Here is an 18,354-nt window from a genome sequence, read left to right on the forward strand (position 1 = left end):
TAGAGGTCTGTTTCCATCTCTTCTGCTGTTCTTATCCGGAGCCTCGTTTCTTCCCTTCTAGTCTGTCACCAACACTGCTTTGTTGCCTGCTGTCTATGATCTGGTTCTTTCCTCTGAGTTTTTGTGGCTGAGTTCTGGTGTCTTTCTTTATCTTCTTCCCTTTCGGTTGCTGCCTCTGCTTATGAGCATCTTCTCTTTGATGATCACATATAAAACCCAGGGACAGTGACAATTAGGAAGCCCCTGAGGGCACCACCTACATATTATGCTTGTGAGATGGTCACATCATAAACTGGAAGCAATTTCAGCAGGAAAAAAGAAGGCCAGCTGGGCAGCCTGATAAAATGTAAGGCACACAGAGCCTTGGGACAGTGAATTTTGTTACCATAGAAGAAAAGTTTGGGAGGTGCCTGTGAAGTACAATTAGAGCCTCCCAGATCTGATTGTGTCCTGACCTTCGCCCAGTGACTTGGACTCTGGGAAAGAAATCTGGAGGCCAGCAAGGGAGGGACACTTCAGCAATGGACCCCAGTTCTGAGGAATTGGGTTTGTTGAGTGTGGCAGGTTCATCAAAGACCATAACACAGAAAATTCTGATTGTTCCTGAGAAGTGAGTCAGCATGACGGACAAACTAGGCCAACGGGGCTGGGAGCGCTCCAGGAAAGTGGGACAAATGTCAGGAATATGCCAGTATGAAAACATCTTTTTTTACATGCTATTAAGAATATTGGGAAAAAAAGACATTCTGGTTTTATTCCATAAAAACAAAGAAGAAAACTTTCTAGAATAGTGGTGCCCCATAGAAATATAATGTGAGCCACATATATAACTTAAAAATTTTATATATTCCTTCTTCTTCTTCTTCTTCTTTTTTTTTCATTAAAGTAGGCTCCATGCCCAGTGTGGGATCTCGAACTCAGGACCTGAGATCAAGGGTTGCATGCTCTATCAACTGAGCCAGCCAGGCACCCCATATAATTTAAAATTTTCTAATAGCCAGGTTGAAAAAGTAAAAATGAGGTGAAATTGATTTTAGTAATAGGTTTCATTTTTACCCAATACCTCCAAAAATTAGAATTGCAACAGGTAATCAATATAAAATATTAATGCTGTTTTATTATTTTTTTTCCACATGAAGTATTTGAAATCAGGGGTGTACAAGATGCCTACAGCCCATGTCCGTTCTGACCAGCTCAATGGTTACACGCGGCTGATGGCTACTGTGTTAGACCACACAGATCTAGAAAATCCTTTTTCTTTCTCTAAAATCTCCGTTCTTTGATTTCTTCATCATTGCAAACATTCCCTGGTTTTGCTTGTGCTTCGTACGGGAGTGTCTATTGTAGATGTGCTCACCAGTGGGTTGGGTTGGTTCAGGTCTTTAGGTTTTGTTAGTGTAACTGAACGTCAGGATGGAATGCGAGATGATGGAGCCCTCTCCCTTCACCTCTGTACTTCCTGACTCAGGCCCTAAGGGAACAGGGATGCTGTGGAGAATGGATGGTGGACGTAGCACAGAGGGAGACGTGATTATGTGTCACTGTCTGATCTTAGGCGACTCACGTCACCTCTCCATTTCTCTGTTTCCTTCCCCATAAAGTGGGGAGGGTGGAGTCATTCATGCCTGGCTCCAGGATTGTGCTGAGGATCAGAGAACACCAGAGTAGAGGACCCTCGAGGAGGTAAAAACATCACCTGCATGTAAGACAGGGTGTTTTTTTTTATTTTTTATTTATTTTTTTTTTATTTTAAGGTGATTGAAATTAGCTAGGTCCTCTCGCTGTCTTTGCGTGAAGGTAACCTTGTCGGCAGCAAGAAACCATGGGAATTATACTCGGGTTGATATTGGAGCAGTTTGTTTGTATGTGTTGGGGTGAGGGAAATAAATGGAATCAGAATTGAGGATTGGGGAAGCTGCAGCTGAAAAGAGCTTGCTCTCTTTCTTGTCTGTAAGACCATGTCAGGAAGCTAACCAGCCAGCTGAGCTTTTTCTGCTCAGGGAGGTCTCGAAAGTAAACAAGGTGGGCAACTTTAAGCCAGCAGAGGCAAATTTACCTTAGCGTTCAGTGGCTCTGGATTCCAGGGACCCCCTGCATTGGTTTACCATGCTGTACTTAAGAACACCTCGCTCTCAGGAGACGCTGCAAACATCGGGTTGTGTCCTCTCCCAAGCACTGGAGCCTGGCATTTCTTCATCACCGTGGAGGCACTTGCTTGCAAAGGGTGTTTTACTTTGTTAGTGTGTTTTTGCTTGGCATTCCCACTGGGCATATTCATTTGAGCTCTTGCTTTTAGGTGGATTAAGTGGCTGCTGAGGTGGTGGTTGGAGCCCAGCGTCAGGGTGCAAACCTGTGGGGCCTGTTCCCCCCCCCCCCCCCATCTGTTTTGCATGTTTGCATGTAAATGGCATTAGTGCCCTCCTGCCATACCACTTCCCCAGAGGGAGTCTCCTGGGTACTGTTCTGGGATCTCACCTTCATTCCTGGTCTCCTCCTCTGGTTTGCTAGGTAGACTGCCTCCAGGTTATTCTTTCAGAGTTGCTTCTCCTCTAAAATCTTCGATAGCTCTCTGTTGCCACTGGGTTAAATCCATTCCCTGTGGCTAGACTTCAGAGTCATCTGTGGTTTGGTTCCTTGTTACCTTTTCTCAAGCTGGACTGCCTTCCTTCCAAGGAACAAGGTTTGCCTGGCCCTGTCTTAATGCCTTTACCTTTTCTCAGCCAGAGAGCACTTCCCAAAGAGGGTAGCCAGTAGTCATGGTTTACTAGAGACTGGGGATTCCTGGGGTGCAGGACTTTCAGGGCTCAAGCTGGTAAAGTCTTAGGTGAACCAGGACAAATGGGTCACCCTCTTCCCACATCCTGTCCACCTATTGGAATTCTACCCACTTCCAGGGTGCTGATCATCTGTTCCTTGCTGGGCCTCTGAGCTTGGGCACTCGTTACCTGTCCATTTACACAGCACTGTTTCTGTTGTCTTTGGTCATAGGTGTTTGTGCTCTCTTATCGTCTCCCTGTATAAGTGTAAGTAATTCGAGGACAAGATCATTCATATCTCATTCTCTCCACCCTTTGGAGCACATGGCACAGGGTCTTTTGTGTGATAGGTGTTTAGATTTTATCTTGATGTGTGAATGAATGGAGAATGAATTCTATCCTTGCAGTGAGAAACTGTAGTATACCCACATTGATTTTTATTCTTATCAATTACAAAATAATACATATTCATTGTGTTTTCACAGAAACTGGATAAAATAGAAAAGCACGCATATCGCTTGAAAATCTATTACCCAGAAATGACTACTATTAATATCTTTGTCTATCTCTAATATTTTCCCTTCTTCCTTTTCATCTCTTTATCTAATCATCATCTATCTGTCTATATATCTTTTTAAAAATGCTTGGGTCTTGTGGCGACTGGGTGGCTCAAGTCATTGGGGGCGTCTGGATCTTGATTTTGGCTCAGGTCATGATCTTGTGGTTCAAGAATTTGAGCCCCGTGTTGGCTCTGTGCTGACAGTGCAGAGCCTGCTTGGGATTCTCTCTCTCTCCCTCTCTCTCTGCCTGTACCCTGCTTTCTCTCTCTCTTAACAAAATTAAAAGTTTTTGGGTCATATCATACGGATTATTTTGTAACCTGTTGTTTCCTTGAACAATGTATCATGAATGTTTGTCTTATGTAACTAAATATTCTGTTATAATTCTTAAAGGATACATATATATATCCTCACATGTCATACATATGTTTATCATTGTAGATCATCTATTTATTTTATCAATCAATCTATCTATTTACCTGCCATTCCATTTGTGGCTGTGCCAGTTTTCTTTTTTTTTAAATATATATTTTTTAATGTTTTATTTATTTTTGACAGAGAGAGAGAGAGAGAGAGAGAGAGAGAGAGAGAGACAGAGACAGGGCATGAATGGGGGAGGGGCAGAGGGAGAAGGAGACAAGGAATCTGAAACAGGCTCCAGGCTCTGAGCTGTCAGCACAGAGCCTGACGTGGGGCTCGAACTCACAGACTGCGAGATCATGACCTGAGCTGAAGTCGGACGCTCAACTGACTGAGCCACGCAGGCGCCCCCCCTTTTTTTAAAATATGTTTTTTAATGTTTTATTTATTTTTGACACAGAGAGAGAGAGAGACAGAGCATGAGAGGGGGAGGGGCAGAGAGAGAGGGAGACAGAGAATCCAAAGCAGGCTCCAGGCTCTGAGCTGTCAGCACAGAGCCCGATGAGGGGCTCGAACTCACAGACCATTTTTTTTTTTCTTCTTTTTTAACCAACTCCCCACTCCTGGACATTAGGATTGTTTCAGAAATTCTGCTCTTGTGGCTTTTTTTTTTTTTTTTTTTTTTTTTTTTTTACCGTTCCTGATTATTTCCTTAAGGGTAAATTCTTAGAGGTAGAATTTCTAGGTCAGAGCCTTCTGAGTGATTTTTAAATTTAGTCAGGGTGTGCTGTATAGTTTGCAGGTTACCCCCGATAGAAGAAATGAGCTCTAGAGGTTAAGCCTTGTGTAGATCTCAACTCTGACAGTGACTTTGCCCTTCAGTGCTGTTCGAAGACCTGAGCCCTGGAGGTTTGAGGAAACTTAATTCTACTGCAGGGCTGAAAAAACCCGGGGCAAGGCCGAGAATGAGGTGTGTTCATGGTGGGTCAGGATTCTGGGAGTCTGGGTGTGGCTGAGGCAGTAATAGGAAGATGGTGGAAGCCAGGAAAGAGTTTGGGAACTAGGTTAGGGCAGTTCATGTGGGAAGATTAGGTCAAATCAGGTGAGAGACCCTTGAATTTGGGGATTCGTACACTAGATGTACTACACTAAACCAGAGGACCTTCTTTCTGCAGTGAATCCTGCTTCAGGCGGGAAGCTTTTTACTCCTGTCCTACTGAAAATCAAGGACTAATTTCTGTGATGGGGCTCTCCTGGGGCCTGCAGACTCAAAGAACATTTCAGTGTAAGCCTTAGAAAGTACTATCTGGCTGATCTTTCCTAGCCCCAGCTTGTCTGAGCTTAGCAAGTGACAGTGGAAGTCCAGGCTCACTGGGAGATTAGTCCTGCAGGTCACAAGCCTGGGGTGATCAGCACTAATAAGTGTGGATGACCAGCTCTGGTGTTCCAATTAGAAGAGAGCTCCATCTGCCTTAAATGGGCTCAAGTCTCTTGATCTCGACAATTACATCCCAGGTTAGATGTCAAACTTTGGTGTAATATAATATTGCTGGCAATATTTGAGGACAACTTTGCAGAGTCAGAATGTTCCGGAAGGTTGGAGACAGGCACTAAGTATTCCTGTTTTCAAACTGGTCTGTAGGAGCTAGTTTACAGATGTGTGAGCTGGTTTAAGATCCTGGGCAAGATTCTAAAATAAGAGTATTCGAAAGATGGTTTGTGTAACCTTGGTAAAGCAAATAGTAATCACTAGGAATCATCGTATGCTAAGCAAGGAGCAAGTATTGTTTAGCTAACCTCAAACCCTTCTTTGTAGTAGGCATGGTGTATCCTAATTTTTGCAAGGTGTTGGAAAAGCCTCGCAGGATAACCTTGGGCTCAAGGTGGAGGGCTTTGGGCTGGATCAGTTATTCATGGAATATACTCAAGAGTGCTTTTTAACGAAGCATTCTTAAGACACAGACAGGTTTTAGAGCTACAGGGTTCTACTCTTGATCTTGCATTGTTAACATTTCCTTTAATCAATGACAGAGAAAAGAAATATGTAGGTGACATGAAGATGGGAGAGATAATGGATATGTCGGATGAAAAGATTCAGATCCAAAATGATTAGTTCAGGCTTGAAAAAACGAACTTAATTTATCAAAATGATGGTTAATAGGGTCATATGTTAGGTTTTATCCTTGCATTAAAAAAGTAAAACACCTGCTCAAGTACAGGATGGAGAGGCTGGGTGGACTAATATATCAGAAGATAGGAAATGTCAAGTTCGGTGTGTGTCAGCTTACTTGAGTTGAAGTGTAGGGCCCGTGGGGAGGCTGGAGAAAGTCCTTCTCCCTCGGCACTGCTTCTGTTACACCTGGAACCAGGTGACTTGTTCTGGGCACAGCACGTTGAGAGGACACAACAAAAGGCAGACGGTGCACTAGAGGGAAAAAGCATGGTGTCCTCCAAATCTGCCAGTGACAGGCAGTGTGTACCTTGAGGATGTGCTGAATGTCTCTGAGCCTCAGTTTCCTTGTCAGTCAAATGGAACAATAGTTACCTTATTAAGTCTTGTGAGGATGATATAATTTGTGAACATCCCTTAGAACAGGCCCTTGTCCAGACTTGGTGCTCAGCAAATCTTGGATTTATTTCTGTCGTCCCTGCTAACAGAGTGAACACAATTCTAAGAAAAGTTGAAAGTCATGTCAAGTGAAGGTACGCAGTCTGGAGAAGAGTCGACTTGGAGGCCTGCGAGACGGATGTGTACTTTCCACCAGGCGTTGTTTGAGTGCTTTGCTTGGAGTATTTCATTTGCCTTTCTGGGTAGGCCTGTGAAGTAGACACTGTTTTGTTGTCGTTTTACAGACCAGGAAAGTGAGGATCAGGCAAGATGTGTTTAGACCAAGGCCCTGCGGCTAGTCATGGACCGAGCTGGGGCAGGATCCACCCTCGTCTTTTGCCTCCCTGTCGAAATTACTGTGCCACATCTCTTGCATTCTAGAATACTGAAAATTGGCAGGGTATTAAGTGAAAGGATTTTAGGGTAAATGGAGAGATCCATCTAGATTGGGCACCAAGAAAGTCTGAGTTGAAGAGCAGCCACATTGCCGTCCCGCACCTTTCCACCATGTTTTCCTCAGTTGGGTCTTTTGGGCATTTTGCTGGGTGATTGCCAGCAATCCCGGAGTGAAAGAAGTGGGGAGTCCACATTGCCTGTGGATGACTCAGGGCCGTGGTTGGGAGGGCAGAGACTTGGTGGGGTTTGTGAATGAATGAATTTCTCAGACAACCGGAAACTGCCTGTTTATCTGATCTCCCCCCTGGCCCCCACTCCTGCTGAGCTGACTGCCCAGTAGGGAGGCCTTGTGTGTGGGGGTGCACTTTGAGAGACCCCATCACCCTCCATACATTCACATCTGTGACAGAGAGCTACTTCTCTGGGTTGGAGCATAACAAATGATCCATGGGAATATCATGGTGACCTTTTCAAAGGGTTTTCCTGGGTCCCAGCCAGAGGCAGAGGATGCAAATTGATGTGTCTTCTTAGTCTGCATCTTCATTTATTGAGTCATGTTCCTTCTGTAACAAAGAGTTGGTCTTGGGGGCTAATTGTAAATCATCTCCCTCCCAGGCGTCCTTGCTCAGGATTCCTCCAGAAAGGGCTGCCTAATTCCTGACTCTTCCTCCACTCTGATTCTGGGAGCCTCAGTTTTCTAGTCACCTTGACTCCAAACCCCAGACTCTAAACTAGGCTCCCACTGTGATGTGTCCCTTGTGCCCTGTGTGTTTTTCCAACTCTTACCCTGCATTCTTCCCCCTCCATGACTTGACCCAAGTTATTAAGGCCACACAGATGAACTAGACTGAGGAACTGAAGGGCAGGGACAAGGATCCCTGTGCCTAGAAAGTTCCTGGCCCTCTGAAGATGCTCAGTAGACCTGTTAAAAGAATGAGCGAGAACAAAGGAAGGGAGGAACACCAGCCAGCCCCATTTAGCCCTTCAGTGGTCTCTGCTTGTTTTGATGCAGGTGGTTAAATGACACTTCCTTCAAGCTATGGTCTCAAAAGTCAGAGGTTTGCGTTCAAATCTCAGCCTTTCCGCTGACTTGGGCACATTCGTTGAATTCTCTAAACCTCACTTTCTTTTTTTTTTTTCAACGTTTATTTATTTTTGGGACAGAGAGAGACAGAGCATGAACAGGGGAGGGGCAGAGAGAGAGGGAGACACAGAATCGGAAACAGGCTCCAGGCTCTGAGCCATCAGCCCAGAGCCCGACGCGGGGCTCGAACTCCCTAACCGCGAGATCATGACCTGGCTGAAGTCGGACGCTTAACCGACTGCGCCACCCAGGCACCCCCAAACCTCACTTTCTTCTACACGGCAAGATACAGGGTTGTTGGGAAGTTGAAATGAGATTATGGATGCAATATTCTTATTAGCCACCACAAGTGCTCAAGAAACCCTAGCTGGCTGTAGCTGTATCAGGAGGGCAGGACACAACCTTTTATTACTCCGGTTGACTTGGTGTTCATCTGGCTGTCAATAAATCTATCTTGAGTGCTTATTGGGTAAGGACCCCAGCATCTACAAAGAAAGCAAGAAAGGACTCAGCAGAGGAGTCTGACACGTTTATAATAAAACACAGTATTGTTTTACTTGAACAGAATTGTGCTAGCTCGGAGGCTGAGTAGCAGACATTATGGGAACAAAGAGAGAAATAGAGGGTCATGAGGTCAGTGCCATTGTTACATCAGTGTTCTCTGTTGTCTCTGGACAGGATGTTCCTAAACCATGGCGCTTGTATTTGAGAGGTGACTCACGCCAGCACGACACTGCTTTTAGAGATTATGATAGATACTGCCGAGAGAGGAACACTCAGAACCAGGCTCTGCTGCAGGAAGTTAAAAATGCCAAGTGCCTTTGCTCTTCTGTCCCCCAAAGGGGGCGGCTGGGGGTGTCAGTATGGAATTATTAGAAGGATGAACTCCAGTCTCAGTCCCCTTAGCTCGGAGCAGCCTCTGCTTCTGCATACGTGCGGCTGCCACTGCTCTTAAGAAGCCTTTGTCTTGGGCTCACATGCATATTGTGGAGCAGAGATGTGTCACCCCTCCCTGAAAAGAAATAGCCACGCTAACAAGCAGGATTGGTGAGGAGGGCGGCGGGGTTGCAGCAGTGCTTTGTCATCTAGAGGGGCTATTTTGCTGGGGAGGTTTGTGTGGGTGTTCTGGGGCAGCCGGGAGTACCCAGAATGGAGGTGAGTATAGGGATGGGGGTGATGAGACTGCGTGCAGGTGGAGGCGGCAGGGGAGAAGGAGCCCCTCCTCCAGGCCTCATTCCTGGCTCCGGCATCTGAAAGTTGAGGGGCTGAGCAGCAGACAGTGGAGGAGGGAGCCTGAGAGCCAGAGTAGGGGCAAGTCAGGCTGCAATCAACTTGCAGTAAACAGGCTGATTAATCAGGGATGGATTCAATTTCCCTACAAGAACTATTGCGGATTGTCCATGGTGTCTCCAAAAGAATAATAACAACCCTTGAACTCGGAAAGTGCTTTATGCTTCTGAAAACGCTCTGGAGTTCGTGAGCTTCTTTGATGCTCCCGTTGGTCCTGAGAGGTGGGGAAGGGAGGGTGGGCTTTGCTCTCCCCTGGGCAGAGATGCGGACGGGCCTCAGGACCTGTACACGGACACCAGGTAGACCCAAAAGAGCTGGACCTGATGCCTACCCTAAGTTCTATAACTTGTTCATGCGTTCATTCATTTATTCATTTATTCACCAACTCCTTGGGCGCAGTTTTTGTATCACACATTGGGCTTGGCTGAAAAAAAAACAAGGAGATCCAGAGACATGCTTGCAAATAATCCCAATAGCTTGTGTGATTCAGTAGAGCAGCTCTTTGGTGTTTCCCCTTCAGTTTCTCTTGGCAAGTACCAGGTTGGATGCTTCGCTGTAAAGTCCAAAGGTTTCACTTTAAAAAAAAAAATTTTCTCAATCCCTGCTTGGTGGTGGAGGGGGGGAGGGCGGAGGAAGATAGGACAGACCCCATGTTGAGCAGGCTTGTGAACGGAACCTCATTGCCACGGAGTTGGTCTTCGTTAAGCATCTCCTGGAAACCAAACAACTGAGGTGGTGCTATTCCCCAGCAGTGTCTTCGGATACCTGTGTGTCCCAAAAGAGATCATAAGCTTCTTAAGGGTACTGGTGTGCTCTTTACCTTCCCAACCCGCCCTCACGCCCTCACTACAATAGTAGGCACTCAGCATATAATAACTGGGTTAGTGGAGATACTACTATTTCTAAGTTGTTCCTCTCTCTGCATGCCCACGTGCCTGCGTGCATGTGTGTTGTGAGCATGTCAGGTTGCTTTAATCTGAAGTGTGAGAAAAATGGTCTACTTCTGTGGTTTGTTTTTAGGGATGCAAGAAAAATCTCTTGCCTAGAAATAAGTCCCAGTTCCTAGTCTAGGGTACACTAGTAATTTTTATCATGAGATGTACTTCTTTATTATAAGGATGAATATTTATAGTCCTGTACACTTTAGTATGAATGAGTCACTGGTCGTTTCTTTCAGCTGTAGGAGAAATTATAGTAGTGGGAGGTGGCCTGGAGCTTCTGGAGATGAAGAGGAGACCAACAAGGGCAAAGGGCAGAGGAGGTAGCCAGAGCCTAGGCACCAAACACAAACTGCTGCTCTTATCATCTAGCTGAGAGCTCACATTGGCCCTGTCTTCCCATGGAGGTGGAAAGAGCTTCGGGAGCAGAGTTTGCGTTTGTCCGTGAGAAGCATTTACTAAGCAGTCAGATCACAGACGCTGCTGTGCCTGTGCACAGGACCTCAGGAAAGGTGGATTGCAGCATAATGGATCACACAGGCATGATGGCCTTAGCAACTGTCAGTGAGAATGAATCATGAGGGGTCCACATGTGGGCAGAGAGGCTTACCTCTGATATCCTCCTTCATAGCCTGTGTTGGTGATGCTCAGGACTGCGTAACAGGAGAGACTTTTCTGCAGGCTTTTGAGGGAGCTGGGTTTGACCCCACCTCGGGCACATCGGACCTTTGTGACCTTGACTGAATGATTTAACCCCTCTGGTCGCCAGGGATAAAAACAACACTGACCTTGTGTTGGGTGTATTGAATGACATGACATGTGTGCAGGACTGGTTACTAACTTAGTTTCAATAGAGCTGGCAAGTTAGGTTTCTTTTCCTTCCAAGAAAAAACTCTTCTATAGTTAATAAAAGAATGTACACTTTAAGGTGTTCAGCTTAGAAATTCTTTCCCTGGAAGGGGTGGAGTACACATTCAAGAGTTGGTGAAGAACATCAAGAAAGAGAAGGGCTCCGGGAGGGGGCTTCCCCCCTACCGGTCCCCTTTCAAGTGGTTCTCCTGCCTGGTGAATGTCTGCGGGCAGGGGGCCCGGCTGCCCCTCCTCCAGAGCTCTGCCGCTGCATTGTTCTTGGCACTTACGCCAGCCGTTCAGGGCTCTCAAAAAATTGGCTTAGGAAATAGTTTGAAAGTTATTACTTGGGATTCAGGAAACTCCAGGTGGCTTTTGAGCTCTGCCCCCAAATGCAGCCGGAGATGCATCCTCAGCTGTGCACTTTGAGGACTTTCATTATTTCTCGTGTTTGTTTCTGGCTGGAGCCAGAGCTGGGGTATTCATGAGCTCTAGCCGCCTGGCTTTTTTTTTTTTTTTTTTTTTAACCAATCCCTTTGTTTCTCTGGGAGAGAAAGAAGCTTGCTCCTCAATCCCCTCTGCCCAGTGGTAGGGTTCAAGGAAACTGGCCCTTGTAATTGTAAATTACCTATGAAAAAGACAAAGCCCTTGGCTCCCTTCCTGGCTAAAGCTTCAAGATCAGCGGTGATAGGAGAAATTAATGAAAGCTGCTGCTGAGCCACTGGCCTGTTGGAGGCTGCCGAGATGAAAAGGCAGCCGTGGAAGCCGGCTTTGGGGATGAGCCCTACGATAAGGATTTCTGTTTGGGATACGGTTATTACACATGCCGTGGGCTCCAGCCAGGCCTCAGGTTTCTTGGAACTAGTTCTGTTTTGCTCACTAATCACCAATTTCCTTTTCTTTCAAAATGTAACCTTTCCCCCCCTCTCCTCTGACCACCACCTCCCCCAGGAAAACATGCAGCCCTGGAAACACAGTATAGTAGTGACCCAAGGTGCATCTCTCTTTCTTCTTCTGTTTCCTCCTTTTGAGAGCAGAATGACAAGGGTTGGTGGGATCCACTTTCCCTTTCAAAAATCTCAGCTCATGCCCTCGGGGCCTGTGTTAAACAGCTGTCATACTTGGGCTGCCCAGGAACCCACTTAGGAAACAAACCAGCCAGCCTTCTGAATTGTCCTCCTGTGACCCGACTAAATTTGTCTTCCTAATTTTTGAATGCTTGAGTTCCTGGGCCTCAGGCCGATGGGTGTCATTGCTGAACACGGTCCATCTTTTGTGCTCAGCCAGACCCTTTTGTGAATCGAGTGGATGGAGTGCAGAAGCCTGGTGGCTGGGGTCTGACTTCAAACACGGAAGGCTAAAAAGGAATAAAGGGTGTGAGCTTGTTAAAAACAAAGCGATCTCTTGTTCCTGTGCGAGGGATGCTTTCTTCTTAACGTTCCATTATCTTCCCAAGAGAAATAAACACTCGAGTGGAAAGGACACTCTGGGGGATCACGTGTCCACCTGATCAGGGTATGTTATGGTGCAGGTACATGTGTGTTCTGTTGCATGAAAGGGCTGTGTTTTATTTATTTAAAAAAAATTTTAAGTTTTTTTGGAGAGAGTGCAAGTATGAGTGGGGGAGGGGCAGAGAGGGAGACAGACAGAGTTCCAAGCAGGCTCTGACCCTGATGAGAGGCTCAGACTCATGAACCTTGAGATCATGACCTGAGCCGAAATCAAAAGTTGGTTGCTCAACCAACTTGAGCCACCCAGGGGCCCCGAAAGGGCTGTGTTTTAGAGAGCACAGTGACACTTCGTTATTCTGTCAAGGTTTAGAAATAGGTTTTAAATTGACATTGATGAATTTCACATTCATGGTTTTGGATATTGTTGGCATCCCCAGAGAGCTACGTGTAGTGTGAACCCTGATAGTTTGTTTTTTTTTTTTTTTTTTTTTTTTGTAATGCTAGCGCCAGGCAACCACTTAAAGAGGCATTCACTTAAAGAGGCATATCCCTCCGGAATAAATACATTGCAGGTCACAGGCCACAGGCCACCTCGTCTCCCTGAGGCTCCTCTGTTTTAGAGATCCTGGATGATTTCCATAACTGATCATTTGGGCCCCTTGCTTTTTCTTCCCACTCTTCGTGTTTTAAATTCACCAATAAGGGGTGAGCCCCCACCTCTAACCCCAATACAATCCCCCTGTCCTGCCCCCTGCTCCCCTCCCCAGCGTGCTCCCTCTGTCTCTACTTGCGATCTCGCTCTGTGGCCCCAGGTGTGTTCTGTAATTTCCAGGTCTTGTAAGAAATTTTTATTTTTTTTAAAGTGTTCTGATGGTTGATACTGAAGGGCGTCTTACAGTCTTAACCAGTAGGATCAGTCCCACCACAGCATTCCTCATTGATAGACTATGCCAGGCACAACACGCTGTGGCACGGTAGTCAGTTTCAATGCCTTTGATAATTTTGCAGTTTATTTGATTAGTTATTACGTTCTCTGCTTGGAGAATGAGTCCTTCTGAAGTCTGTTTCTCTTGCACCCTTTGCAAGTGAACCTTTTCTTTTCAAAATGTTTCCATGTCTGAGTCCTCTGACTTTTTCAGTTGGAAACTTGATTCAGTTATTTGTCCTCTTTCTTGCTTGGTGTTCAGACTTTTAACATGGTGACTTTTTCTTTGTTCACAATTCACCCACTCGTCATGACATTTTACAGTGATCCAACCCAGGCAATCGCCTGAAACAGGTTCTCAATTCATCTCGAAGCAGCAGCTCACAGATGTAGCTTCTCATAAACACCTGGTAATATCAGAACAACCTGGGAATATTTGAACTGGTAGTCTCCCCCCCCCCCCCCCAGGCTTGCTCTTTATTTCTGGACAGAAGTAACTGATCTTCTTGAGGGGACTGTGGCCAAATGGTAATTTGTGCTTTCTCGTGACAGATTTTGATGGGTTTCGTTGCTATCTTTTGGGATCCCAAAGCAGAAGAATGTGAGGCAGACACATTTGTGAGTGCACATTGATGAGAACTATCAGAGGCATTAAGAACTAAAATGGCTTTTAGGTCACAGTCCAGGAAAATGCTCACTTTGTGTACATTTTGGGTTAGGTGGAGAATAGTGTACAGCTGAGAACCAGCAGCAACTTCATGGTTTCCCCTGAGACTCACAGCCCAGCACCCATGGTCTGAAGATTCAGAGGGAGTTCCCTGACAGTATGCAGGTGTTCTGCAAACACCCACAGCCTATTCAGCCGACTCTCCTGCTTCTGCCTTTCAACAGTGGCAGCCGGAGGTGAAGCAAAGGGAACCCAAAACACGTGCTGCAGACACATGCTGGGTGTCTGGGGCTTCTCTGGTGGAAGTGGGCTTGGCTGGGCATTTGCACATCTGACCCTCCAAAAGTTATTAGAAAATAGGAGGAAGCTATTGGCCATGAATAGGTCCAGACTTCATAGAAAAGTTGAGCATCCAGGAAGAGATGTTCAGTACAGACATAATCTCTGCTCCCAACCACCGCAGGGTCTTGTTGACCTGGATCCTCTCTGAGAGATGTCAGAACACTTGGGACAAGTGAAAAGAACCTCGTGGTTCTCTCCCCGAACGCCTGAGACAGGTGAAGCGGAGGCTGTGTTTGCAGCACAGCCAGCAGCGGTCTTCACAATAGTTCAAGCAATGGATGGAGTTCTCGTTGAGTTTTGTTGCCATGGTCCCATGGGAGTTCACTGTACCAGGGTGAATTCTCAGGCCTGTGCCTATTACTGGCTCCACTCTGAAGAGGCTGACAAAATTGCCCAGTGCCAGGTTTTCCTGAATTTGCTTCTTCTAGGACTCTGGGCAGATGAAAAGCCTTTTTATCAGTGTCCATAACCAAAAAGAGAAGGCACCTTAGAGGTACACAGTGTCTGAACTTCATAGACGAGAGCTCTCAGAGTTGTAGCAGAAACAGAGGGAGGTCAGTGCTTTCTGGAGTCACAGCCATAGATGCTCTTCACAGCCGTTGTTGTCTCTCCTCTGGCATCAATGCTGAAGGCTCCTAGTGCATCTGGAGGGATCTGGACTCACTGCTTTCCTTTTATTGGAACAGGTGAGATCACACCTTCCTCCTGCATCCTGCCACACCCATTATCTCTCCTTTGATTGTATTTCCATTAAAAGCCAATCCGAATAAAACATGGGCTTCACCCATCTGTGTAGGACTCCAGGATTCCTGGATGGTAATTTGAAGGTTTTGTGTTTATTCAGCTATCAAACAGTGTTCCACTTGGTACCTCCTTTGTGTAGGAAGTATGTAAGGAGATGCAGTGTGTTTAATGGTGAGGAGGAAAAACTTGGACCACACAATGGTAGTTAGTATTACTTTTGACAAGTTAGTATTACTTTTGAAAGTATTTCTTTTAATTTGTGTATAGAATTTCTTTCTTAGCATAGTAAAAAAATATTAAAAGGTACATATTTAAAATTTTGCAACATAGGCGAACAAAGACATACTGGGCAGCATTTTCATTACGTAAAACTGAAACAGTCAACATTAATTATAGCGAATTCCTTAAAAAAATATCTGCCTATACCAAATAGTCCTAGAAATCTGTGGGACCTTTTCTTCCTCATTTTTATATCATTGAAGCAAATACTTATTTCCTAAGTTTGTGTCCCTTGATAAAATGAAGGCTTCGTAAGAGCAGAAGATTCCCTAGATCAGACAGTGGTCAAAACACATTGAATACTGACTGTCTGCTTTGTCTCATCTTCTTTTTGCTTTGATGCCACCTGCTCCAGGAAGTGTTAGCTGATCTCCCAGATTCAGAGTCCCCTTGTTTATGTTCTCACAACCTGGGCCTGTTTTTTTTTTTTTATTCTTTAATGTTTATTTATTTTTGAGAGAGAAGGAGACAGAACACAAGCAGAAGAAGGGCAGAGAAAGAGTGGGACACAGAATGCCAAAGCAGGATCCTGGATCTGAGCTGTCAGCACAGTGCCTGACATGGGGGCTTGAACTCAAGGACCGTGAGATCATGACCTGAGATGAAGTTAGATGCTTAACTGACTGAGCCACCCAGGTGCCCCTGTTTTGTTTGTTTGTTTGTTTTGTTTTTTTACAACAATGCTCCTCTTGTTACCTGCTTAGTGACTGTCTTCCAGATAACTTTCATAACGGTGCGGATCCCCGTTTCCTTATCCCGAATGGATGCCTGCCTCAGGGTCACACAGGTGCATTGCTCCCTGAAGATCAGTGGATTAATGTGTATCACACAGAATGTTTATAAAGGAAGGATACCTCCTGTTTTCTTATTTCATGGTTTCTGTGGGTCTCAAGGCAAGGAAGTGGTTTGTATGGAGAAATGATGGTGTAAAAGAGGTGAGGTTCTGTGATTCTGAGGGCTTAATTTTCTTCCTGGATCTTGTCAACTGCTTGGCCCCATTAAGTCAGAACAAGATTTACCTTTCCATCCACACAATAACATTAGCTTCTCATCTTGACAGTCTTGGTTTCATAAAGTCAGTTAAATCCTTTTCTTTTTTTCTTTTTTTAATTATTGGAAGGCAATGCCAATATTCCCACCCAGCCATCATAGTGGTGCACTTGCCTTCCGGAGTCCTAGAGGGCATATTTACTTTGTTATGTATCCAGACCTTTGGTTTTTATTTGTTTTTTAACTGAGCATCCATCATATGCTAATAACATGTTGGGGATGCAAAAATCTTCTTTGTTCAAATGATCTTCTCACCCAAGGGTCTCATGGTCCAGGTGTAGGCTTAATGGAAGCTCCAGGGAGGTTAATGTTAATGCTGGAATGGTGTAGTAGAAGGCAGGGTGGGAGAGGTGCTGTGACAGGCATTCACCCTGTGTTAGAGGTCCTTGACCAGATGAATCATCATGGGGATGAGGGGTGTTAAGACCTGGGTATCCTATAACCGTGTCCAAGAAATTTTCTCTGTAAATCGGTGTTACTGAGAGTGGGCTCTCAGGACAGCCTGTGGATTGAGTTCTTTCTCCTGGGGAAGGGATGAGTTTGTTTTGGGCCATCTGCGTGTTCTCCTAAGCCTCTCTGTGTGCGTGAGTACGATTCTTTGAGATAGAGGGCTGGGGCCAGAAGACACAGGACATCTGCCTGGTCTGTACAGATGTGGACATGAAAGAGAGGTTCAGAACAGGAAAATGAAAAGCATCCTTTATTCAGGCATCCGTTTAAAGGCTAGGGCTCCAAGGAAAGGATTTCAGAATGAGCTTCCCTAAACCTTCATTCATTAGTAACAATGCTGCTGCTTCTAATCATGCTAATAATAATAGCGGTAAGCTCTGATAATGATGCCTCCCATTTTACCTAGTTCATCAGCTCATTTGACCCTCGTGGTGCTGTGAGATGGGTATTATCATCTCCATGTTGCAAGTGGAGAAACCCACTTTTGAAAGGTTGCTGAGTGTATGCATGGGGTCTGCCTGTCACCTCAGAGCTCTCCCTGATCCTGTCATCGCTCTGCCCTTTATATGCAATCTTCCTCAACAGTCTTTTAAAAAAATCCAAAACAAAAAATTGAAAATGAATAGACTGTCAGAGTTATCTTTGCCTTCCGTCTCCTCCTCCAACCTTGGGCCCCTGGACATACTGGACCTGATTGGGTGGTATTTATACAGTGCTGCCTGTTGGATGAGAGTCCTAGCTTGTAGTAGTAATTTTTCTATTGCAATAATGATAATGATGATTAATTACACTAGTGCTGTATTTTATTAAAACACAAAGCATGTGCCGAAAATAGTGAAGCGTTTGCTTTTTCTTACATACTCCTCTCAGCAGTCCCGTGAGGAACATATGATTACCTCCACTGTTCCAGATGAAGGAGTTGAAGGTTAGGGAAATGGTATAACTTGGCTACAACAGTGTGGCTAGGAAGGGGCAAAGCCGGGATCTGAACCAGGTCTGCCTGATTCTGAAGCTCACGCTTGTGCTTCCAAGTCTTATTTTCTCCCTCATGAATGTTTTCTAATGCTGGGTTTGCAGAATCTGGACCCTGCCTGCAGCCCCAGAATGCATCAGGAGTACTGCCAAGTGAAGGGCAAGCAGAATATTCTTCCTGCACTTTCTCTCTTGCCTTTTGCCTCTCTGCAGGCTGACGGTTTGGTGTCGCGTGCCTGGGACCCATTTTAAGGCTGTGCTGCCCAAGACGTGAGTGGTGTATTAAAACTGGAGACTCATTGTTCACTTCACGGGTGTTAATCAATGGCAAATTAGAATGGAATTGATATATGCATATGACATGCACATTAATTCCAAATGTGTTTATCGTAATTAATGCTATTACAATGAATACCAAAGGAATCAGGGAATGATTAGCTACACTTAGTATTTGTTACGGTTTGTTTAAAAAAGTTAAACATAGAATTAGTTGAGGTTTGAGGAGTGATGTTTCATTTTCACGGCAAACATGGCTGTAAGCCTTGGGTTTTTGCGTGATGGGAGGTTTCAGGTGGGCTCCCCATGCGAGATTTTACAGAAAATTGAGGTAATGAGGCTATCATCCTCAATTAA

General features: G+C 45.3%; 1 protein-coding gene and 1 long non-coding RNA gene across 3 annotated transcripts in view; one reads left to right on the forward strand and one right to left on the reverse strand.

Annotated features, from left to right (window-relative positions):
• The window catches only part of SORCS3 (sortilin related VPS10 domain containing receptor 3), a 592,870-nt gene that overhangs the window by 71,525 nt on the left and 502,991 nt on the right, over window positions 1-18,354 (forward strand). The gene's annotated exons all lie outside the window — the stretch shown is intronic.
• Window positions 9,412-10,719, reverse strand: LOC128312736 (uncharacterized). Its single transcript, XR_008292425.1, has 2 exons — window positions 10,603-10,719; window positions 9,412-9,819 (listed from the first exon to the last, which is right to left on the reverse strand). It is a non-coding gene; the product is annotated as an uncharacterized LOC128312736 (long non-coding RNA).

This window comes from Acinonyx jubatus, chromosome D2 (genome assembly GCF_027475565.1).
Source record: "Acinonyx jubatus isolate Ajub_Pintada_27869175 chromosome D2, VMU_Ajub_asm_v1.0, whole genome shotgun sequence".
Taxonomy (NCBI): Eukaryota; Metazoa; Chordata; class Mammalia; order Carnivora; family Felidae; genus Acinonyx; species Acinonyx jubatus.